Genomic DNA, 25,724 nt, shown 5'->3' on the forward strand with positions numbered 1-25,724 from the left:
CAGCAACTTCAAGCGGGGTCCTAGTGGATCGCAAATGGTCCCTGGCTCATTCCCAGCGCGCGTACGGGCCCCAGCGACATCGCGCGGGGTCCCAGGTGCTTCCCAAATGGTCCCTGGCACATCACCAGGGCCCGCACGGGCCCCAGCGAATTCACAAGGGTCCCAGCGGCTCGCAAATGGCCCCTGGCACATCCCCAGCACGTGCACGGGCCCCAGCAACTTCGTGCTGGGTCCCAGAGGCTTCCCAAATGGTCCCTAGCTCCTCCACAGTGTGCGCACGGAGCCCAGCGATTTCGCACAGGGTCCCAGCGGCTTCCCAAATGGTCCCTGGCACCAACGCAGCACACACACATGCCAAAGAGACCCCGCGCGGGGTCCGAGCGGCTCGCCAAATGGACGCAGGCACATCCCCTGCGCACGCACGGGCCCCAGCGACTTCGCGCGGAGTCCCAGTGGCTCGCAAATGGTCCCTTGCACATACCCAGCGTGCGCACGGGCCACAGCGTCTTCAAGCGGGGTCCAAGCGGTTCGCAAATCCTCCCTTGCACCTCCCCAGCACGCGCACGGGCCCCAGCGACATCGCGCGGAGTCCCAACGGCTCGCAAATGGTCCCTGGCACATCCGAGCGCGCGTACGGGGGCCAGCGACATCGCGCAGGATCCCAGCGGCTTGCAAATGGTCCCTTGCACATCCCCAGTGAGAGCATAGGAACCCAACGACTTCGCGCGTGGTCTGAGCGGCTCGCCAGATGGTCCCTGGCACCTCCCCAGCACGCGTACGTACCACAGCGACTTCAAGCAGGGTCCCAGCGGACGGCAAATGGTCCCTGGCACATCCCCAGCATGCGCATGGGCCCCAGCGACTTCAAGCGGGGAACTAGCGGCTCGCAAATGGTCCCTGGCACATCCCGCACGCGAACACGGGCCCCAGCGACTTCGCTCGAGGTCCCAGCGGCTTGCCAAATGGTCCCTGGCCCCTCCCTAGCACACGCACATGGCCCAGCGCCCCCGCGCGGGGTCTCAGCGGCTCGCGAAATGATCCCTGGCACCTCCACTGCACGCGCACGGGCCCCAGCGACTTCGTGTGGGGTTCCAGCGGCGCGAAAAATGATCCATGGCACTTCCCCAGAACACACACGGGCCCTAGAGACCCTGCGCAGCGTCTGAGCGGCTCGCCAAATAGTCCCTGGCACCTCCCCAGCATGCCCACGGGCCCCAGCGACTTCGTGTGGGGTTCCAGCGGCGCGAAAAATGATCCATGGCACCTCCCCAGTACACACACGGGCCCTAGAGACCCTGCGCGGCGTCTGAGCGGCTCGCCAAATGGTCCCTGGCACCTCCCCAGCATGCCCACGGGCCTCAGCGACATCACGTGGGGTTCCAGCGGCTCACCAAATGGTCCCTGGCACATCCCCAGCGATCGCACGGGCCTCTAGCGACCTCACGCAGGGTCCCAGAGGCTCTCCAAATGCTCGCTGGCACATCCCCAGCGCGCGCATGGGCCCCAGCGACTTCGCGCGTGGTCACAGCAGCTTGCCAAATGGTCCCTGGCACCTCCCAAGCGTGCGCACTAGCCCCAGCGACTTCGTGCAGAGTCCAAACGGCTCGCAAATGGTCCCTGACACATCCCCAGCACGCGCACGGGCCACAGCGTCTTCAAGCGGGGTCCAAGCGGTTCGCAAATGGTCCCTGGCACATCCCCAGCGTGCATACGGGCCCCAGCATCATCGCGCGGGATCCCAGCGGCTCGCAAATGGTCCCTGGCACATCCCCAGTGCGAGCATAGGAACCCAACGACTTCGCTCGAGGTCCCAGCTGCTCGCAAAATGATCCCTGGCAACTCCCCAGCAGGCGCACGGGCCCCACAGACCGCGCACGGGGTCCGATTGGATGACCAGATGGTCCCTGGCACATCCACAGCAAGCGCACAGGCCCCAGCGACTTCAAGCGGGTTCCCAGCGGCTAGCAAATGGTCCCTTGCACCTCCACAGCACGCGCACGGGCCCCAGCGACTTCGCGCGTGGTCACAGCAGCTTGCCAAATGGTCCCTGGCAACTCCCAAGCGCACGCACTAGCCCCAGCGACTTCGTGCAGAGTCCCAATGGCTCGCAAATGGTCCCTGGAACATCCCAGCGCGAACACGGGCCCCAGCGACTTCGCTCGAGGTCCCAGAGGCTTGCCAAATGGTCCCTGGCCCCTCCCTAGCACACGCACATGGCCGCAGCGACCCCGCGCGGGGTCCCAGCGGCTTCGCGCGTGGTCTCAGCGGCTCGCCAGATGGTCCCTAGCACCTCCCCACCACACGCGCGGGCCCCAGCGACTTCAAGCGGGGACCTAGCGACTCGCAAATGGTCCCTGGCACAACCCCAGCGCGTGCTCGGGCCCCAGCGACTTCGCGCGTGGTCACAGCAGCTTGCCAAATGGTCCCTGGCCAGTCCCTAGCACGCGCACAGGGTCCAGCGACCCCGCGCGGGGTCCCAGCGGCTCGCCAAATGGTACCTGGCACCTCCCCAGCACGCGCACGGACCCCAGTGACTTCAAGCGGGGACCTAGCGACTCGCAAATGGTCCCTGGCACAACCCCAGCACGTGCACGGGCCCCAGCGTCTTCGCGCGGGGTCCCAGGTGCTTCCGAAATGGTCCCTGGCACATCCCCAGCGCGTTTAAGGGCCCCAGCGACATCGCGCGGGGTCCAAGCTGCCCGCCAGATGGTCCCTGGCACCTCCCCAGCCCGCACACGGGGCCCAGCAACCCCGTGTGAGGTCCCAGCGACTCGCAAAATAGTCCCTGGCACCTCCCCAGCACGCGCACGGGCCCCAGCGACTTCAAGCGGGGACCTAGCGGCTCGCAAGTAGTCCCTGGCACATCCCCAGTGCATGCACGGGCCTCTAGCGACCTCACACAGGGTCCCAGAGGCTCGCCAAATGCTCGCTGGCACATCCCCAGCGCGCGCATGGGCCCCAGCGACTTCGCGCGTGGTCACAGCAGCTTGCCAAATGGTCCCTGGCACCTCCCAATCGTGCGCACTATCCCCAGCGACTTCGTGCAGAGTCCAAACGGCTCGCAAATGGTCCCTGGCACATCCCCAGCGCGAACACGGGCCCCAGCGACTTCGCTCGGGAACCTAGCGGCTTGCCAAATGGTCCCTGGACAGTCCCTAGCATGCGCACAGGGTCCAGCGACCCCGCGCGGGGTCCCAGCGGCTCGCCAAATGGTGCCTGGCACCTCCCCAGTAGGCGCACGTGCCCCAGCGACTTCTAGCGGGGTCCAAGCGGTTCGCAAATGGTCCCTGGCACATCCCCAGCGTGAGCACAGGCCCCAGCGTCTTCGCGTGGGGTTCCAGCGGCTCGCCAAACGGTCCTTGGCACATCCCCAGCGATCGCATGGGACTCTAGCGACCTCACGCAGGGTCCCAGAGGCTCGCCATATCCTTCCTTGCACCTCCCCAGCTTGCGCACGGGTCCCAGCGACTTCATGCAGAGTCCCAACGGCTCGCAAATGGTCCCTGGCACATCCCCAGTGCGAACACGGGCCCCAGCGACTTCGCTCGAGGTCCCAACGGCTTGCCAAATGGTCCCTGGCCCCTCCCTAGCACACGCACATGGCCCAGCGAACCCGCACGGGGTCCCAGCGAAATGATCCCTGGCAACTCTCCAGCAGGCGCACGGGCCCCACAGACCGCGCGCGGGGTCCGATTGGCTGACCAGATGGTCCCTGGCACCTCCACAGCACGCGCACGGGCCCCAGCGACTTCGTGTGGGGTTCCAGCGGCGCGAAAAATGATCCATGGCACCTCCCCAGTACACACACGGGCCCTAGAGACCCTGCGCGGCGTCTGAGCGGCTCGCCAAATGGTCCCTGGCACCTCCCCAGCGCACGCACTAGCCCCAGCGACTTCATGCAGAGTCCCAACGGCTCGCAAATGGTCCCTGGCACATCCCCAGTGCGAACACGGGCCCCAGCGACTTCGCTCGAGGTCCCAACGGCTTGCCAAATGGTCCCTGGCCCCTCCCTAGCACACTCACATGGCCCAGCGAACCCGCGCGGGGTCCCAGCGAAATGATCCCTGGCAACTCTCCAGCAGGCGCACGGGCCCCACAGACCGCGCGCGGGGTCCGATTGGCTGACCAGATGGTCCCTGGCACCTCCACAGGAAGCGCATGGGCCCCAGCGACTTCCAGCAGGTTCCCAGTGGCTAGCAAATGGTCCCTGGCACCTCCACAGCACGCGCACGGGCCCCAGCGACTTCGTGTGGGGTTCCAGCGGCGCGAAAAATGATCCATGGCACCTCCCCAGTACACACACGGGCCCTAGAGACCCTGCGCGGCGTCTGAGCGGCTCGCCAAATGGTCCCTGGCACCTCCCCAGCATGCCCACGGGCCTCAGCGACATCACGTGGGGTTCCAGCGGCTCACCAAACGGTCCCTGGCACATCCCCAGCGATCGCACGGGCCTCTAGCGACCTCACGCAGGGTCCCAGAGGCTCGCAAATGGTCCCTTGCACATCCCCAGCGTGAGCACAGGCCCCAGCGTCTTCGCGTGGGGTTCCAGCGGCTCGCCAAACGGTCCTTGGCACATCCCCAGCGATCGCATGGGACTCTAGCGACCTCACGCAGGGTCCCAGAGGCTCGCCATATCCTTCCTTGCACCTCCCCAGCTTGCGCACGGGTCCCAGCGACTTCACGTGGGGAACTAGCGGCTCGCAAATGGCCCCTGGCACATCCCCAGCGCACGCACTAGCCCCAGCGACTTCATGCAGAGTCTCAACGGCTCGCAAATGGTCCCTGGCACATCCCCAGTGCGAACACGGGCCCCAGCGACTTCGCTCGAGGTCCCAACGGCTTGCCAAATGGTCCCTGGCCCCTCCCTAGCACACGCACATGGCCCAGCGAACCCGCACGGGGTCCCAGCGAAATGATCCCTGGCAACTCTCCAGCAGGCGCACGGGCCCCACAGACCGCGCGCGGGGTCCGATTGGCTGACCAGATGGTCCCTGGCACCTCCACAGCACGCGCACGGGCCCCAGCGACTTCGTGTGGGGTTCCAGCGGCGCGAAAAATGATCCATGGCACCTCCCCAGTACACACACGGGCCCTAGAGACCCTGCGCGGCATCTGAGCGGCTCGCCAAATGGTCCCTGGCACCTCCCCAGCGCACGCACTAGCCCCAGCGACTTCATGCAGAGTCCCAACGGCTCGCAAATGGTCCCTGGCACATCCCCAGTGCGAACACGGGCCCCAGCGACTTCGCTCGAGGTCCCAACGGCTTGCCAAATGGTCCCTGGCCCCTCCCTAGCACACTCACATGGCCCAGCGAACCCGCACGGGGTCCCAGCGAAATGATCCCTGGCAACTCTCCAGCAGGCGCACGGGCCCCACAGACCGCGCGCGGGGTCCGATAGGCTGACCAGATGGTCCCTGGCACCTCCACAGGAAGCGCACGGGCCCCAGCGACTTCCAGCGGGTTCCCAGTGGCTAGCAAATGGTCCCTGGCACCTCCACAGCACGCGCACGGGCCCCAGCAACTTCGTGTGGGGTTCCAGCGGCGCGAAAAATGATCCATGGCACCTCCCCAGTACACACACGGGCCCTAGAGACCCTGCGCGGCGTCTGAGCGGCTCGCCAAATGGTCCCTGGCACCTCCCCAGCATGCCCACGGGCCTCAGCGACATCACGTGGGGTTCCAGCGGCTCACCAAACGGTCCCTGGCACATCCCCAGCGATCGCACGGGCCTCTAGCGACCTCACGCAGGGTCCCAGAGGCTCGCCAAATGCTCGCTGGCACATCCCCAGCGCGCGCATGGGCCCCAGCGACTTCGCGCGTGGTGACAGCAGCTTGCCAAATGGTCCCTGGCACCTCCCAAGCGTGCGCACTAGCCCCAGCGACTTCGTGCAGAGTCCAAACGGCTCGCAAATGGTCCCTGACACATCCCCAGCACGCGCACGGGCCACAGCGTCTTCAAGCGGGGTCCAAGCGGTTCGCAAATGGTCCCTGGCACATCCCCAGCGTGCATACGGGCCCCAGCAACATCGCGCGGGATCCCAGCGGCTCACAAATGGTCCCTGGCACATCCCCAGTGCGAGCATAGGAACCCAACGACTTCGCTCGAGGTCCCAGCGGCTTGCCAAATGGTCCCTGGCCCCTCCCTAGCACACGCACATGGCCCAGCGACCCCGCGCGGGGTCCCAGCTGCTCGCAAAATGATCCCTGGCAACTCCCCAGCAGGCGCACGGGCCCCACAGACCGCGCACGGGGTCCGATTGGATGACCAGATGGTCCCTGGCACATCCACAGCAAGCGCACAGGCCCCAGCGACTTCAAGCGGGTTCCCAGCGGCTAGCAAATGGTCCCTTGCACCTCCACAGCACGCGCACGGGCCCCAGCGACTTCACGCGTGGTCACAGCAACTTGCCAAATGGTCCCTGGCACCTCCCAAGCGCACGCACTAGCCCCAGCGACTTCGTGCAGAGTCCCAACGGCTCGCAAATGGTCCCTGGAACATCCCAGCGCGAACACGGGCCCCAGCGACTTCGCTCGAGGTCCCAGAGGCTTGCCAAATGGTCCCTGGCCCCTCCCTAGCACACGCACATGGCCGCAGCGACCCCGCGCGGGGTCCCAGCGGCTTCGCGCGTGGTCTCAGTGGCGCGAGAAATGATCCATGGCACCTCCCCAGTACAGACACGGGCCCTAGAGACCATGCGCGGCGTCCGAGCGGCTAGCCAAATGGTCCCTGGCACCTCCCCAGCATGCCCACGGGCCTCAGCGACATCACGTGGGGTTCCAGCGGCTCGCCAAACGGTCCCTGGCACATCCCCAGCGATCGCACGGGCCTCTAGCGACCCCACGCAGGGTACCAGAGGCTCGCCAAATGGTCCCTGGCCCCACTACAGCACGCGCACGGGCCACAGAGACCTCAAGCGGGTTCCCAGAGGCTAGCAAATGGTCCCTGGCACATTCTCAGCGCACGCACGGGCCCCAGCGTCTTCGCGCGGGGTCGAAGCGGCTCGACAAATGGTCCCTGGCACCTCTCCAGCACGCTCACGGACCCCAGCGACTTCAAGCGGGGACCTTGCGACTCGCAAATGGTCCCTGGCACATCCCCAGCGCGTGCACAGGCCCCAGCGTCTTCGCGTGGGGTCCCAGCTGCTTCCCAAATGGTCCCTATCCCCTCTCCAGCGCGCACACAGGGCCCAGCAACTTCACGCAGGGTCCCAGCTGCTTCCCAAATGGTCCCTGGCCCCTCTCCACCACGCACACGGGCCCCAGCAACTTCAAGCGAGGTCCTAGCGGTTCGCAAATGGTCTCTGGCACATCCCCAGCGCATGCACGGGCCCCAGCATCTTCGCACGGGGTCCCAGCTGCTTCCCAAATGGTCCCTGGCCCCTCTCCACCACGCACACGGGCCCCAGCAACTTCAAGCGATGTCCTAGCGGTTCGCAAATGGTCTCTGGCACATCCCCAGCGCGTATACGAGCCCCTACAACATCGCACGGGGTCCCAGGTGCTTCCCAAATGGTCCCTGGCACATCCCCAGAACGCGTAAGGGCCCCAGCGACATCGCGCGGGGTCCAAGCTGCCCGCCAGATGGTCCCTGGCACCTCCCCAGCCCGCACACGGGGCCCAGCAACCCCGCGCGAGGTCCCAGCGACTCGCAAAATAGTCCCTGGCACCTCCCCAACACACGCACATGGCCCAGTGGCCCCGCACGGGGTCCCAGCGGCTTGCCAAATGATCCCTGGCAAATCCCCAGCAGGCGCACGGGCCCCTGCTACTTCAAGCGGGGTCCCAGCGGCTCGCAAATGGTCCCTGGCACATTCCCAGCATGCGCACGGGGCCCAGCAACCCCGCCGAGGTCCCAGCGACTAGCAAAATAGTCCCTGGCACCTCCCCAGCACGCGCACGGGCCCCAGCGACTTCAAGCGGGGACCTAGCGGCTCTCAAATGGTCCCTGGCACATCCCCAGCGCATGCACGGGCACCAGCATCTACGCACGGGGTACCAGCTGCTTCCCAAATGGTCCCTGGCCCTTCCCCAGCGCACACAGGGGGCCCAGCGACTTCGCGTGGGGTCCCAGGTGCTTCCCAAATGGTCACTGGCACCTCCCCAGCACGCGCACGAGGCCCAGCAAATTCGTGAAGGGGTCCCAACGGCTCGCCAAATGGTCCCTGGCACCTCCCCAACACACGCACATGGCCCAGCAGCCCCGCGCGGGGTCCCAGCGGCTTGCCAAATGATCCCTGGCACCTCCCCAGCAGGCGCACGGGCCCCAGCTACTTCAAGCGGGGTCCCAGCGGCTCGCAAATGGTCCTTGGCCCCTCCACAAAGCGCGCACGGGGCACAGCAACTTCTCGTGGGGTCCCAGGTGCTTCCCAAATGGTCCCTGGCCCCTCCCCAGCGCGTGTACGAGCCCCAGCGACATCGCGCAGGGACCAAGCGGCCCACCAGATGGTCCCTGTTGCCTCCCAAGCGATCGCATGGCCCCAGTGACCTCGCGTAGGGTCCCAGGGGCTCGTCAAATGGTCCCTGGCACCTCACCAGCATGCGCACGGCCCCAGCGACCCCGTGCGGGGTCCCAGCTGCTCACCAAATGGTCCCTGGCTCCTACCCAGCACGCGCACAGGGACCAGCAACCACTCGCAGGTTCCCAGCCGCTCGCAAAAGGTACCTGGCACATCCCAAGCGCGGGCACGGGTCCCAGCGACTTCGCGCTTGGTCACAACAGCTTGCCAAATGGTCCCTGGCACCTACCCAGCACACGCACAGGGCCCAGTAACTCCACGCGGGGTCCGACCGTCTCGCCAAATGGTCCCTGGCCCCTCTCCACAACGCACACGGGCCCCAGCAACTTCAAGCGGGGTCCTAGCGGTTTGCAAATGGTCCCTGGCACATCCCCAGCGCGCGTAAGGGTCCCAGGTGCTTCCCAAATGGTCCGTGGCACCTCCCCAGCCTGCACACGGGGCCTAGAGACCGCGGGCGGGGTCACCGCGGCTCGCCAAATGATCCCTGGCACCACCCCAGTATGCACACGGGCCCCAGAGATCCAGCGCGGGGTCCGAGCGGCTCATCGAATGATCCCTGGCACCTCACCAGCATGCGCACGGGGCCCAGTAACCACGCTCAGGTTCCCAGCGGCTCGCAAATGGTCCCTGGCACATCCCAAGCGCGCGCACGGGCCCCAGCGACTTCGCGGGTGGTCACAGCAGCTTGGCAAATGGTCCCTGGCACATCACCAGCAACCACGCATGTGGTCCGAGCGGCTCGCCAAATGGTCCTTGGCACATCCCCAGCACGTGCACATGGCCCAGCGACCACGCGTGGGGTCCCAGCGGCTCGCCAAATGATCCCTGGCACCTCCCCAGTAGGCGCACATGCCCCAGCGACTTCTAGCGGGGTCCCAGCTGCTCGCAAATGGTCCCTGGCCCATCCCAAGCGCGCACAGAGTACAGCGACCCCGCGCGTGGTCCCAGTGGCTCGCCAAATGCTCCCTGGCCCCTCCCCAGCTCGCACACGGGCCCCAGCAACTTCAAGCGGGGTCCTAGTGGTTCACAAATGGTCCCTGGCACATCCCCAGCGCGCGTACGGGCCCCAGCGACTTCGCGCGGGGTACCAGCGGCTTGCCAGATGGTCCCTGGCACCTCCCAAGCGAATCGCACGGGCCCCAGTGACCTCGCGCAGGGTCCCAGCGGCTCGCAAATGGTCCATGGCACATCCCCAGCCACGAGCACGGGCCCCAGCGTCTTCGCGTGGGGTTCCAGCGGCTCGCCAAACGGTCCCTGGAACATCCCCAGCACGCGCACGGGCCCCAGCGACTTCGCGCGGAGTCCCAGCGGCTCGCAAATGGTCCCTGGCACATCCCAGCGCGCGTAGGGGCGCCAGCGACATCGCGCGGGATCCCAGCGGCTCGCAAATGGTCCCTGGCACATCCCCAGTGTGAGCATAGGAACCCAACGACTTCGCGCGGGGTCTGAGCGGCTCACCAGATGACATCTGGCACCTTCCCAGCGCGCATTTGGTCTCCAGCTACCCCGTGCGGGGTCCCTGCGGCTCGCCAAACGACACCTGGCACCTTCCCAACGCACACACGGGCCCCAGCGACCACGCGCGGGATCCCAGCGGCTCGCCAAACGATACCTGACACCTTCCCAGCGCTCGTATGGGCCACAGCGACCCCGCGCGGGATCCCAGCGGCTCGCAAAACGTCACCTGGCACCTTCCCAGCGCACGCACAGACCCCATCGAGCCCATGCGGGGTCCCAGAGGCTCGCCAAATGTCACGTGGCACCTTCCCAGCATGCGCCCAGGCATCAGTGACCTCGCGTGGGATGCCAGTATCTCGCCAAACAATACCTGACACCTTCCCAGCGCTCGCATGGGCCCCAGCGACCCGTGCTGGGTTTCAGCGGATTGCCAAATGACAATTCGTAACTCCCCGTGCGCGTACGAGAACCAGCGACCCAAAGCCAGGTCCCAGAGGCTTGCCAAACGTCACCTGGCACATTCCCAGCCCGCGCACATGTCTCAGCGACCTCGCGCGGGATGCCAGTATCTCGCCAAACGACACCTGCCACGTTCCAAGCGCGCTCACGGGCCCCAGCAACACCGCACAGGGTCCCAGAGGCTCGCCATACGTCACATGGCACGTTCCCAGGGCACGTACGGGTCGCAGCGACCCCGTGCGGGGTTCCAGCGGATCGCCAAATGACACTTTGCATCTTCCCAGCGCACGCACGGGCCCCAGCGACCCCACGTGTGGTCCCAGCGGATTGCCAAATAACACCTGGCACCTTCCCAGCGTGCGCAAGGGCCCCAGCAACCCCGTGCGGGGTCTCAGTGGCTCGCCAAATGACACCTGCCACATTCCCAGCGCACACACCAGCCCCAGTGACCCGACGCATGGTCAAAGCGGCTCGCCAAATGACACCTGGCACCTTCCCAGTGCGAGCACGGAAGCCAGCAACCCCGCGCGTGGTCCTAGCGGCAAGCCAGATGACAACTGGCACCTTCAAACCATGCACACGGGACCCAGTGACCCCGCGCGTGGTCCCAGCGGATTGACAAACGATACCTGGCACCTTCCCAGTGCACGCACGGTCCCTAGCGACCCCGCGCTGGGTTGCAGTGGCTTGCCAAACGACAACTGACACCTTCCCAGCGTGCGCACGGGCCCCAGTGACCCCGCGCAGGGTCCCAGCGGCTCACCAGATGACACCTACCATATTCCCACTGCGCGCACTGGATCCAGCAACCCCTTGCGGGATCCCACCGGCTCGCCAAATGACACCTGTCACCTTTCCAGCGTGCGCAAGGGCCCCAGCGACCCCGCGAGGGGTCCCAGCGGCTTGTCAAACTACACGCACAGGGTCCCAGCGGATCGACAAATGACAGTTCGCACCTTCCCAGCAAACGCACGGGCCCCAGCGATTCCGCGCGGGGCCCAGAGGCTCGCCAAACGACACCTGCCACCTTAACAGTGCGCGCACGGGCCCCAGCAACCCCAAGCGGGGTCCCAGCGGCTTGTCAAACTACACCTGCCACATTCCCAGTGCACACACCAGCCCCAGCAACCCCACTCATGGTCAAAGCGGCTTGCCAAACGACACTTGGCACCTTCCCACCACTCGCACGGGGATCAGCGACACCGCGGAGTCCCAGCGGATCACCAAACGCCACCTGGCAACTTCCCAGCGCGCACGGTCCCCAGGGACCCCGCACAGGGTCCCAGCGGATCGACAAATGACAGTTCACACCTTCCCAGCAAACACACGGGCCCCAGCGATTCCGCGCGGGGCCCAGAGGCTCGCCAAACAACACCTGCCACCTTAACAGTGCGCACACGGGCCCCAGCGACCCCGAGCGGAGTCCCAGCGGATCGCAAAACATCACCTGGCACCTTCCCAGTCCAGTGCGCGACAAGGCCTCAGCGACCCCGCGCGGGGTCCAAGCGGCTCGCCAGATGACACCTACCACCATCCCACTGCGTGCACGGGCCCCAGCAACCCATTGCGGGGCCCCAGCGAACCCGCGCGGGGTCCCAGCGGCTTGTCAAACTACACCTGCTACCTTCCCAGCGCACACACCAGCCCCAGTGACCCCACGAGTGGTCAAAGCGGCTCGCCAAACAACACTTGGCACCTTCCCACGGCGCGCACGGGCCCCAGCAACCCAGCGCGGGGTCCCAGTGGCTCGCCAAATGACAGCTGTCACCTTCCCAGCAAGCGCACGGGCGCCATCAACCCTGCACGGGGTCCCAGCAGCTCTCTAAATGATACCTGCCATCTTCCCACCACTCGCACGGGGATCAGCAACACCCCGCGGGGTCCCAGCGGCTTGCCAAACGAAACCTGCCACCTTCCCTGCACGTGCACGATCCCCAGCGACCCCGTGCAGGGTCCCAGCGGCTTGCCAAACGACAGCTGTCACCTTCCCAGCACATGCAAGGGCCCCAGTGACCCGGCGCGTGGTCCCAGCGGCAAACCAGGCAACACCTGCCACCTTCCCAGTGCGTGCATGGGCCCCAGCGACCCCAAGCGGGGGTCCCAGCGGATCGCCAAACGACACCTGTCACCTTCCCAGCGCGAGCACAGGCCCCAGCGACCCCTCGCGGGGTCCCAGCGGTTCGTCAAACCACACCTGCCACCTTCCCAGCATGGGCCCCAGCAACCCCTCGCGGGGTCTCAGCGGCTCGCCAAACGACACCTGGCACATTCCCAGCGTGCGCACAGGCCCCAGCGACCCCACGTGGGGTCCCAGCAGATCACCAAACGACACCTGACACCTTCCCAGCACGCAAACAGGCCTCAGCGACCCCACGCACGGTTCCAGCGACTCGCCATACGACACCTGGCACCTTCCCAGCGGGCGATTGGGACCCAGCGACCCCACGCGTGGTCCCAGCGGATTACCAAACGACACCTGACACCTTTCCAGCGCGCACATGGGCCCCAGCGACCCCGAGCGGGGGTCCCAGCGGATCGCCAAATGACACCTGTCACCTTCCCAGCGGGCATACGGGCCCTAGACACCCCGCGCTGGGTCCCAGTGGATCACCAAATGACACCTGCCACCTTCCAAGTGCGAGCACGGGCCCCAGCGACCCCGTGCGGGATCCCAGCGGCTCACCAGATGACACCTGCCAGCTTCCCACCACGCGCACGAGCCCCAGCGGATCACCAGACGACACCTGCCATCTTCCCACCACTCGCACGGAGACCAGCGACACTACGCAGGGTCCAAGAGGCTCGCCAAACGTCACCTGGCACATTCCCAGCGCGCACGGTTCACAGGGACCCCGAGCGGGGTCCAAGCGGATCGCCAAATTACACTTCGCACCTTCCCAGTGCGGGCATGGGCCCCAGCGACCCCATGCGTGGTAAAAGCGGCTGGCCAAACAACACCTGGCACCTCCCACAGCGCGCACGGGCCCCAGCAACCAAGCACGGGGTCCCAGTGGCACGCCAAACGACAGCTGTCACCTTCCCAGCGAGCGCACGGCCCCCATCGACCCTGCACGGGGTCCCAGCAGCTCTCTAAAAGACACCTGCCATCTTCCCACCACTCGCACGGGGACCAGCAACACTACGCGGGGTCCCAGCGGCTCGCCAAACGAAACCTGCCACCTTCCCTGCACGCACACGGGCCCCAGCGACACCGTGCAGGATCCCAGCAGCTTGCCAAACGACAGCTCTCACCTTCCCAGCACACGCAAGGGCCCCAGCGACCCTGCGCGTGGTCCCAACGGCAAACCAGGCGACACCTACCACCTTCTAACCATGCGCACGGGCCCCAGCGACCCCTTGCGGGCTCCCAGCGGTTCGCCAAACGACACCTGTCACCTTCCCAGCACACACACCAGCCCCAGCAACCCGACGCGTGGTCAATGCGGCTCGCCAAACGGCACCTGGCACCTTCCCAGCGTGCGCACGGGCCCCATCGACTTTGCACGGGGTCCCAGCAGCCTCCCAAACGACACCTGCCACCTTCCCACCACTCGCACGGGCCCCAGCGGCAAGCCAGACGACACCTGGCACCTTACCAGGGGGCGCATGGGCCCCATCGACTTTGCATGGGGTCCCAGCAGCCTCCCAAACGACACCTGCCACCTTCCCACCACTCGCACGGGCCCCAGCGGCTCGCCAAATGACACCTGCTATCTTCCCAGCGCACACACCAGCCCCAGCGACCCCACGCGTGGTCAAAGCGTCTCGCCAAATGACACCTACCACCTTCGCAGCATGCACACGGCCCTCCGCGACCCCGTGTGGGATCCCAGCGGCTCGCCAGACGACACCTGCCACCTTCCCAGCATGTGTGCGGGACCCAACGACCCCGCACGGGATCCCAGCGGCTCGCCAAATGACACCTGCCACATTCCCAGCACGCACACAGGCCCCAGCGACCCCGCACAAGGTCCCAGCGACTCGCCAAACGACACCTGGCACCTGACCAGAGCGCACACGGGCCTCATCGACCCTGCAACCGGTCTCAGCCGCTCGCCAAACGACACCTGGCACCTTCCCAGCGGGGAGTCCCAGTGGCTCTCCAAACAACACCTGCCACCTTCCCAGCACGCGCACGGGCCCCAGTGACCCTGCGTGGGGTCCCAGCAGCTCGCCAAACGACACCTACCACCTTCCCAGCATGTACACGACCCTCAGCGAGCCCGTGTGGGATCCCAGCGGCTCACCAGACGACACCTGCCACCTTCCCAGCGTGCGCAAGGGCCCCAGCGACCCCGCGCGGGATCCCAGCGGCTTGTCAAACTACACCTGCCACCTTCCCAGCGCACACACCAGCCCCAGCGACCCCCATGCGTGGTCAAAGCGGCTCGCCAAACGACAGGTGTCACCTTCCCAGCGAGCGCACGGGCCCCATCGACCCTGCATGGGATCCCAGAAGCTCTCTAAACGACACCTGCCATCTTCCCACCACTCGCACGGGGACCAGCGACACCATTTGGGGTCCCAGCGGCTCGCCAAACGAAACCTCCCACCTTCCCTGCATGCGCACGGGCCCCAGCGACCCCGTGCGGGGTCCCAGCGACTTGCCAGATGACACCTGTCACCTTCCCAGCGTGCGCAAGGGCCCCAGCGACCCCGTGTGGGGTCCCAGCGGCTTGTCAAACTACACCTGACACCTTCCAAGCGCGCACACCGGCCCCAGCGATCCCGCGCGGGGTCCAAGCGGCTCACCAAACGACACCTGGCACCTTCCCAGCGCGCGCACGCACCCCAGCGACCCCGCACAGGGTCCCAGCCAATCGCCAGACGACACCTGGCACCTTCCCAGCGAGAGCACGGGCCCCATCGACCCTGCACAGGGTCCCAGCAGACTCCCAAACGACACCTGCCATCTTCCCACCACTCGCACGGGACCCATCGACCCTGCACGCGGTTCCTGCGGCTCGCCAAACAACACATGCCATCTTCTCACCGCGCGCACGGGACCCAGCGACCCCGCGCGTGGTCCCAGCGGATGACCAAATGACACCTGGCACCTTCCCAGCGCGTGCACGGGCCCAAACGACCCCGCGTGGGGTCCCAGCGGCTCGCCAAATGAAATCTGGAACCTTCCCAGTACGCACACGGAATACAGCGATCACATGCGGGGTCCCTGTGGCTCACAAAGCAACCCTGCCACATTCCCACACGCGCACGGGTCCCAGCGACCCCGCATGGGGTCGCAGCGGCAAGCCAAATGACACATGCCATCTTCCCACCGCACGCACGGGCCCCAGCGACCCGGCACGGGGTCCCAGCGGCTTGTCAAACCACATCTACCACCTTCCCAGCGCACACACCAGCCCCAGCGATCCCACGAGTGGTCAAAGCAGCTCGCCAAACGACACCTGGCATATTCCCAGCGTGCACACAGACACCAGCAACCCCGCGCGGGGTCTCAGCGGCAAGCCAGATGACAACTGGCACCTTCCCACCATACGCACGGGCCCCAGCGACCCCGCGCTGGATCCCAGTGGCTCAGCCAGACGACACCTGGCACCTTCCCAGCGCGCGCACGGGACCCAGCGCGTGGTCCCAGCGGATTACCAAACGACACCTTGCACCTTCCCAGCGAGCGCACTGGCCCCAGCAACCCTGTGCGTTGTCCCAGCGGATTGCCAAACGACACCTGGCACCTTCCCAGCAAGCGGCCAGTATTCAGCGACCCCGCGCGGGGTCCCAGAGGCTCGCCAAACGTCACCTGGCACCTTCCCAGCACGCGCACAGGCTTCAGCGACCCCGCGCAGGGTCCCAGCAACTCGCCAAACGACACCTGCCAGTTTCCCAGCGAGCGCACGGGCCCCAGCGACCCCGCATGGGCTCCCAGATGCTCGATAAACGTCACCTGGCAACTTCCCAGTGCGCACAGGGACACTGGGGCCCGTGAGCAGGCTGGGAAGATGGCAGGTGTCATTTGTCGAGATGCTGGTACCCCGCGCGAGGTCGCTGAGGCCTGGGCGCGCACTGGGAAGGTGCCAGGTGTCGTTTGGCGAACCGCTGGGACCCCACGCGGGGTCGATGGGGCCCGTGCGCGCTGGGAAGGTGTTAGGTGTCATTTGGCAAGCCGCTGGGACCCCCCGCTGAGTCGCTGGGGCCTGTGCATGCGCTGGGAAGGTGTCAGGTGTCATTTGGCGAGCCGCTGGGACACCGCGCGGGGTCCCTTTGGTGATCCACTGGGACTCCGCACGGGGTCGCTGGGGCCCGTGCGCACGCTGGGAAGGTGCAAAGTGTCGTTTGGCGATCCTCTGGGACCCTGCTTCTGCCTATCTGAACCCAGCTGTTTCGACTCTCTTCCATCTCCCTGGTGGCTTTCAGTGTGCTGCAGACTTCCCTGAATTTTGGGTGTGTCAGCTCCACAAGCTCCTGTTGCTGTCTCATTTCCTCCAGCTCCATTTCTAACAGACTTACTCCTTGATGCAAGTCCTTGATCGTGCTGCACTTTACACACACTTGGTTGAGCTCTGTTGGGTTTTCTCGGATTTCCCACATCATGCAGTTGTCACAGATTACTGGCTTGAAGACCATTTTTCTTTTTTTTTTGGGAAGTTCAGTTTAGCTTCTGCAGCTGTCAACCTGCTTTCAAACTGCTTCTAACTGTGATGTACTTGTCCACTCGTACTTCTCCCACGCTGTCGCTTCCACACGCTGTCGCTGTGAACACTGGCTGGCTTTTGTTTGTTTGCTGTTGGCTCCGCCCCTCCCCAATGTCTCAGAACCGCGGCGAATTTGAATCAGCTGTTCTGAGTTTCAGCGTCTTATTAGAAAAAGACATGCAGCTGTTAGACTTTAGCTGCAGTGTTTTCTGATTAAAGGAATTAAAGATGTAATCTCTCCTTTCTGCTTCTAAATGTGATGTACATGTCCACTCGTACTGCTCCTATGCTGTTGCTTCCACAAGAAGGTGGCAGGTTACGTTTGGCGAGGCGCTGGGGCCCGTGTGCGCTCTGGGAAGGTGGCAGGTGTACATGGCGAGCCGCTTGGACCCCGCGCGGGGTGGTTGGAGCTCGTCCGCGCGCTGGGAAGATGGCAATTGTCGTTTGGCGACTCGCTGGTACCCTGCGCGGGGTTGCTATGGCCCATTCGTGTGGTGCGAAGGTGGCAGGTGTCGTTTGGCGAGCCGCTTGGACACCGCGCGGGGTCACTTGGGCCCGTGCGCACACTGGGAAGGTGGCAGGTTACGTCTGGCGAGCCGCTGGGACCCCGCGCTTGGTCGCTGGGCCCCTGCGCACGCTGGGAAGGTGGCAGGCGTCGTTTGGCGAGCCACTGGGACCCCGTGCGGGTTAGTTGGGACCCGTGCGCACGCTGGGAAGGAGGCAGGTGTAGATGGCGAGCCGCTTGGACCGCAGGCTGGTTCGCTGGGGCCTGTGTGCGCGCCTTGAAGGTGGCAATTGTCGTTTTGTGAGCCGCTGGGACCCCATGCGTGGTCTTGAGGACATTTCGCATGCTGGGAAGGTGGCAGGTGTCGTTTGGCAAGCCCCTTGGACCAGGCGCGGGGTCGCTGGGTGTCATATGCATGCTGGGAAGGTGGCAGGTTACGTTTGGTGAGCCGCTGGGACGCCGCGCGGGGCCACTGGGGCCGATTCGCATGCTGTGAAGGTGGCAGGTGTCGTTTGTGAGACGCTGGAACCCCGAGCAGGCTCGCTGGGGCCCATGCGGGCACTAGGAAGGTGGCAGGTGTTGATTGGCGAGCCCCTTGGACCATGGGTGGGGTCGCTGGGTCCCGTGCGCGTGCTGGGAAGGTGGCAGGTTACGTCTGGCGAGCCGCTGGGACCCCGCGCTTGGTCGCTGGGCCCCTGCACATGCTGGGAAGGTGGCAGGCGTCATTTGGCGAGCCACTGGGACCCCGTGCGGGTTAGTTGGGGCCCGTGCACACGCTGGGAAGGTGGCAGGTGTAGATGGCGAGCCGCTTGGACCACAGGCTGGTTTACTGGGGCCTGTGTGCGTGCCTTGAAGGTGGCATTATAATAATATAATAATAATAATTTGTTTATTTAGCAGACGCCTTTATCCAAGGTGACTTACAGAGACTAGGGTGTCATTTTGTGAGCCGCTGGGACCCCATGCGTGGTCTTGAGGCCATTTCGCGTGCTGGGAAGGTGGCAGGTGTCGTTTGGCAAGCCCCTTGGACCAGGCGCGGGGTCGCTGGGTGTCATATGCATGCTGGGAAGGTGGCAGGTTACGTTCGGTGAGCGGCTGGGGCCCATGCGCGCGCTGGGAAGGTGGCAGGTGTAGATGGCGGTCCGCTTGGACCCCGCGCGGGGTCGTTGGAGCTCGTGTGCATGTTGCGAAGGTGGCAGGTGTCGTTTGGCGAGCAGCTTGGACACCGAGCGGGGTCACTTGGGCTCGTGCGCGCACTGGGAAGGTGGCAGGTTACGTTTGGCGAGCCGCTGGGACCCCATACGGGGCCGCTGTGGCCCGTGCGTGCGCTGGGAAGGTGGCAACTGTCGTTTGGCGAGCCGCTGGGACATTGCGTGGGGGATGCTTGGGCCTGTGCGCTTTGGGAACGTGGCAGGTGTCGTTTGGTGAGATGCTGGAACCCTGAGCAGGCTCGCTGTGGCCCATGCGCGCGCTGGGAAGGTGGCAGGTGTTGTTTGGCGAGCCCCTTGGACCCCGCGTGGGGTCGCTGGGTCCCGTGCGTGCGCTGGGAAGGTGGCAGGTGTTGTTTGGCGAGCCCCTTGGACCCCGCATGGGGTCGCTGGGTCCCGTGCGCGCTGGGAAGGTGGCAGGTGTTGTTTGGCGAGCCCCTTGGACCCCGCGTGGGGTCGCTGGGTCCCGTGCGTGCGCTGGGAAGGTGGCAGGTGTTGTTTGGCGAGCCCCTTGGACCCCGCGTGGGGTCGCTGGGTCCCGTGCGCATGCTGGGAAGGTGGCAGGTGTTGTTTGGCGAGCCCCTTGGACCCCGCGTGGGGTCGCTGGGTCCCGTGCGTGCGCTGGGAAGGTGGCAGGTGTTGTTTGGCGAGCCCCTTGGACCCCGCGTGGGGTCGCTGGGTCCCGTGCGCGTGCTGGGAAGGTGGCAGGTGTTGTTTGGCGAGCCCCTTGGACCCCGCGCGGGATCGCTGTGTCCCGTGCGCGCGCTGGGAAGGTGGCAGGTGTTGTTTGGCGAGCCCCTTGGACCCCGTGTGGGGTCGCTGGGTCCCGTGCGTGCGCTGGGAAGGTGGCAGATTACGTCTGGCGAGCCGCTGGGCACCCGCGTGGGGATGCTGGGGCCCATGCGCACGCTGAGAAGGTGGCAAGTGTCGTTTGGAGAGCTGTTGGGACCCCGCGCGGGGTAGCAGGAGCCATTCGTGCGCTGTGAAGTTTTGCAGGTGTCGTTTGGCAAGCCGCTGGGACCCCACGCGGGGTTGCTTGGGCCCGTGCGTGTGCTGGAAATGTGGCCGGGTACGTTTGGTGAGCCGTTTTGACCCAGACCGGGGTTGTTATGGCCCATTCGCGTGCTGGGAAGGTGGCAGGTGTCGTTTGGCAAGTCCCTTGAACCCCAAACGGGGTCACTGGGGTTGTGCACATGCTGGGAAGGTGGCAGGTTACGTTTGGCAAGCCGCTAGGACCCCACACCAGGTCGCTGGGGCCCATGAGTGCACTGGGAAGGTGGCAGGTTACGTTTGGCGAGCCGCTGGGGCCCGTGCGCGCGCTGGGAAGGTGGCAGGTGTAGATGGCGACCCGCTTGGACGCCGCGTGGGGTCGTTGGGGCCCGTGCGTGCACATGGAAGGTGTAAGGTTACATTGGGCAAGCCGCTGGAACCCCGCACGGGGCCACTGAGGCCCGTGCACGCTCTGGGAATGTTTCAGGTGTCATTTGGCGAGCTTCTTGGACCCTGCGCGGGGTTGCTGGGGCTCCTGTGCGCGCTGGGAAGGTGACAGGTTACGTTTGGCGAGCTGCTGGGGCCCATTCGCGTGCTGGGAAAATGGCAGGTGTCATTTGGCGAACCGCAGGGACATGGCGCAGGTTCGCTTGGGCCCATACGCGCACTGGGAAGGAGGCAGGTGTCATTTGGCGAGCGGCTGTAACCCCGAGCAGGGTCGCTGTGGCCGTTGCGCGCGGTGGGAAGGTGGCAGGTTATGTTTGGCAAGCAGCTGGGATCCCGTGTGGGGTCGCTGGGGCCTGTGTGCGCGCTGGGAAGGTGGCAGGTGTAGAATGCAAGCCGCTTGTACCCCGCGCGGTGTCGTTGCGGCCCATGCGCGCACTTTGAAGAACAAAAGAACATAAGAAAGTTTACCAACGAGAGCCTACATGTTAATCACTCCCTAATCCATGTGCATGCATTTCCTTGAATCCCTACTGCTTTCAGTTTGAGAATTAATCTTCTATGCGGGACTTTGTCAAAAGCTTTCTGGAAATCTAAATAAACCATGTCGTATGCTTTGCAATTTTCCATTGTCAATGTTGCATCCTCAAAAAAGTCAAGCAGGTTAGTTAGACACGATCTCCCTTTCCTAAAACCATGCTGACTGTTTCCCAGGATATTGTTACCATATAGGTAATTTTCCATTTTGGATCTTATTATAGTTTCCATAAGTTTACATATAATAGAAGTCAGGCTTACTGGTCTGTAGTTACCTGGTTCGGTTTTGTCTCCCTTTTTGTGGATCGGTATTTAGTTTGCAATTTTCCAGTCTGTCGGTACAACCCGTGTCAAGAGACTGTTGCATGATCTTGGTTAGCGGTTTGTAAATAACTTCTTTCATTTCTTTGAGTACTATTGGGAGGATCTCATCCGGCCCAGGGGATTTGTTTAATTTTAAGAGCTCCTAGTCCCTTTAACACTTCTGCCTCTGTTATGCTAAAGTTATTTAAAACTGTATAAGAGTGCTGTCCCTGAGAGTTGGGTGAGGGTTATTAATCAAAAACATAACAGCAAACTGTCTCCTGGAGTTTCTTTGCCTATGTTTCTTCTAAAAAGGAAAAATAAATACTTTAACATTATTAAATGTACAACCAAATTGTTCTATTTATTGTTAATGAGTGTGCTTTTTAAAAAGCCAACGTCAGAGCAATTGTGGCAAAAAATATTTCCAAACTTGAAAATCTGTACAATTTTGAATAATGTACGACAGACTTATAAATCTCCAGAATGGGAAGAAAATTATTTTAAACTGAGGCACAACTTCATCTTTCAAAGTGGCTAATTTTTGAAATGTACAAAAGTGACAATGCTCTGTGTTCAGTGTGCCAAAGTAGAGATGAAGGAGTAATGCATCTATTTGTGAAATGCACTGAACTGCAGGGGCTGAGGGAATACTTGAGGGCTTTAATAGAGGGGTTCTTTAAATTTGCAGAGCAGAATGAACTCAATACATTGTCATGGGAGGAAATGTTTTTGTTTGGATTGACTGATAAAATAGATCATGTTAACACTCCAGCGGTGAACTTATTTTTGAGTTACGCAAGGTACGCAATTTTAAAGAGAAGAAACATGGCAGAGTTTCATAATATGAAAGTAGATATTGTAAAATTGTATATTTTTATGTGAAGAAAAATATTTCATATATATTTAATTACTGTGAAGAACATAAACAAATAAAGAAATAATTCTATACAACAATATTTTTCTTAGGAAAACACATAATAGCCTTGTTTTCAAGTTGTAAATATTTTACGTCTGTATTATGAAAAAATTGTTTTTGTAAGTGATGATTTAATAAAAATTTTTAAAAAAATTAAAAATAAACTTGATCTCGTCTGATTTCAGAAGCTAAGCAAGGTTGGGCTTGGTTACCAACTTGGTTGGGAGACTGCCTGGGAATACCATGTGCTGCTGGCATTACAGTTTTGAAATGACATTTTAACATTTAAATGTGTAAAACGATGACAGGGGACAAAAAAAAGCACGCTGTGAGGAATCACCCCCGGCTCATCTTAAAAAGCACGCTGTGAGGAATCACCCCCGGCTCATCTTAAATAAAGGTTGTATAACTTTGAATAAGCCTGATCTCAGAAGCTGAGCACAGTTGATCTTGGTTAGTACTTGGATGGGAGACTGCCTGGGAATACCTACTGCTGCTGGCATTACAGTTTTGAAATTAGATTTTAACATTTAAATGTGTAAAACAATGACAGGACAAAAAATGAAAGCCTGAGGAATCCCCTATCATAAAGGTCGTAAAAGCAGAACAGCAAGACTGCTTCCTAACGCAATTTGTCAAGGCACCGACTAGAGGGGAGGCATTCCTTGATTTAGTCTTTTCAAATAACGAAGACAGAATAACTAAATCAGAGGTCAGAGAGACTTTGGCAAACTCAGACCACAACATGGTCTCATTTGAAATGATTTTTAAAACACAAAAAGTAATGACTAAAGCTTCTAACAATCATGTGGTTTCCATGCAAGTTTTTTTTTTAACTCTAGACATTTACACGAGAAAAATGTCTCGTGTTAATGCCTTTCTTGGTTTCCATTCGCTCAGTTTATTTTACTTGAGTAAACAGGGCTTTTCACTCGACATCATGCAAATAAATGGGAAAGGTGGAGACTGATATGTAAATTAGCTATGCTTAAAGTACTCGTGCTGTTTTTGAAGATTACTAGTGACATTTTGTGAAAATGTGGTTTACATGCACAGAGACCTGGTACACGAGTGAATCTAAGCTGCTGTAATAAAGCAAAATACCCTGTTCCTGGCTGGTTAATAATGTGTTTTACTACTGTTGCCCAAATTGTTTTTCAAATGTTGTGGCAGGGTGGCTGTGCGGTGACGTTAGGCCAGAAGCAGGAAGGGAAAACTCACAGCAGGTAGTACTGCAGTTACGGTGCAAAGGCGCTTGGCCGTTATATTTAGTTAAATAACAAAAATAAATAAAATGTTTTAACAAAAAGAAACTAAAAGATTTAAACAAAATAATCACAAACACAAAATAATAGTCTTAAAGGTCCGGCTGGGCAGTAGCCTTCACAGATCCCTTAAGTTTCGTTTACTTTCTTTTCACTTTTCTCCTCACTCCCTCTCTGCAGCGCACCCACCCAAACTGGGAGCGCTGCAGGTTTATATGCAGGTGACCACCTCCCGATATAGCAACAAATGAATCACTTAATTCGGGCGATGGCCACTCTGACAAGTGGCCAGAGTCAGGAAAGAAAAAAACACTGACAGATACTGCAGTAAAAAATTAAGACGCGGCGGTGCCGTTTATTTAAATAATACACAAATAAAATCAATATTTTAAACACAAAACAAAGTGCTCACAGAGCAAAATAAAAGATCAAACAAAACAAGTCACGAACACAAAACAATACTGAGGTCCGGCAGGGCAGCAGTCTTCACGGAACCTATGGGTTTCATTTTTAAGTTTCGTTTTCTCTCTCACTGCTTGCTCTCTCGTTCCTCCTCTCAAAACACCCACCACCTCAAGTGCAGAGAGCTGCAGGCTTTTATGCAGGTGACCATCTCCCAATTAGCAACAATTACACCACTAATTAAACTCGGGAGATGGTCACCTTCTGCACAAGGTTTTTAAATTATTCCTGGCAGAGGACGAGCTCTAATCTCACCTCTGCCAGAACACATTTTAAAAATAAAAACAACAACAAAACCAGCGGCGCTTCTCTGTCACATTTATATGTAAAATAAATCATAACAATACAACAAAGCAAATACAAAACACTGAAGGACGGCACCTCGCTCGTCCTATATAATAAATACATAAAACAAACAAATACAAAATAACACAGGGGCGGAGGGGGGGACCCCGTTCTAAAAATAAATAAATAAATAATACATTTTACAGGTCTCCTCGCCCTGTTACAGCCTCCTTCCCATCCACGCTACTAAACAATACAATACAATACAATACAATACATTTGGCTACGCCGTCAAAACAACTGAAGAAGGGCTTTTGCCCGAAACGTCTTGAAAATAAATTTAATCTTTTTAAACTTTCTTTCATATGCCTTCAATTTTGTACACTGCAGTTTATATATATATATATATATATATATATATATATATATATATATATATATATATATCCCTTTCATCAGGCAATACAGCATATAGGGGATCAAGTGATGCTGCGTATATTACTCTGGCTTAGAAACCCTATCCATCTGAATGGCTGACAGCTGCTGAGGAAGCATTCAACACCACGATTGGGCAAATACGGGAAGTGGCGCATACTGATGAAATGGACTGAAGTGCTGCATTAGTTCATTGCCCAAATTGGCACTGCCTGCTGTGAGACAGACAGGGAAGGTTACCAGTGTTGCCAAGTCTCACGAGAAAAAAAAAGCGACACTGCCTTTCAAAACAAGCGACCCATGTTAGAGTATGGGTGTTTATGTAAGTTCCAACCAGCGACTCTCAAAAACAAGCCCAATTCTGCTTATTATAAGCAGACTTGGCAACTGTGAAGTTTACCTCAGTCACCAGTTTCAATTGGACAGGAGCTGTCAGAGATTCTCTCCTTTCTTTTAAGTTGTGTTGGATTTACTGTTGTGTCAAATATTAATGATGCAAACAAATAAAACACAATACGTTCATTTACAGTTTCATTTGGTCAGTTCTGAGCATCAACAACTTGTTGGATGTTGTTGTGCTGTTTTGGGCGATCGAGCTGGCTCATGACATCCAGGTCACAAACTATATTTACTAACGTGGAGGGCAGAAACCTGTTGTCTTTGTACATAGATGGGATAAAAAAAAAGGACGGGTATTAATTCAGTTAGACATTTAAGCAGCAAGGGTATTCTCAAACAGCTGCAATAATACTATAACACGTGCATAACGCAGTTCATGGTAAGTGGTTTTATACAGAACTGTAAACCCACAAGAGATATACATGACAGACCAGACACAGCAAAACAAAATAATAAAATAAGCCGCCCACATTAGCATTAAGGTGAACCAGCCACTGCTAACCATAAAATAAGAACATAAAAACATAAGAACATAAGAAAGTTTACAAACGAGAGGAGGCCATTCAGCCCATCTTGCTCGTTTGGTTGTTAGTAGCTTATTGATCCCAGAATCTCATCAAGCAGCTTCTTGAAGGATCCCAGGGTGTCAGCTTCAACAACATTACTGGGGAGTTGGTTCCAGACCCTCACAATTCTCTGTGTAAAAAAGTGCCTCCTATTTTCTGTTCTGAATGCCCCTTTATCTAATCTCCATTTATGACCCCTGGTCCTTTTTTCTTTTTTCAAGTCAAAGAAGTCCCCCGGGTTGACATTGTCTATACCTTTTAGGATTTTGAATGTTTGAATCAGATCGCCGCGTAGTCTTCTTTGTTCAAGACTGAATAG

Source organism: Acipenser ruthenus, chromosome 39 (genome assembly GCF_902713425.1).
Source record: "Acipenser ruthenus chromosome 39, fAciRut3.2 maternal haplotype, whole genome shotgun sequence".
Taxonomy (NCBI): domain Eukaryota; kingdom Metazoa; phylum Chordata; class Actinopteri; order Acipenseriformes; family Acipenseridae; genus Acipenser; species Acipenser ruthenus.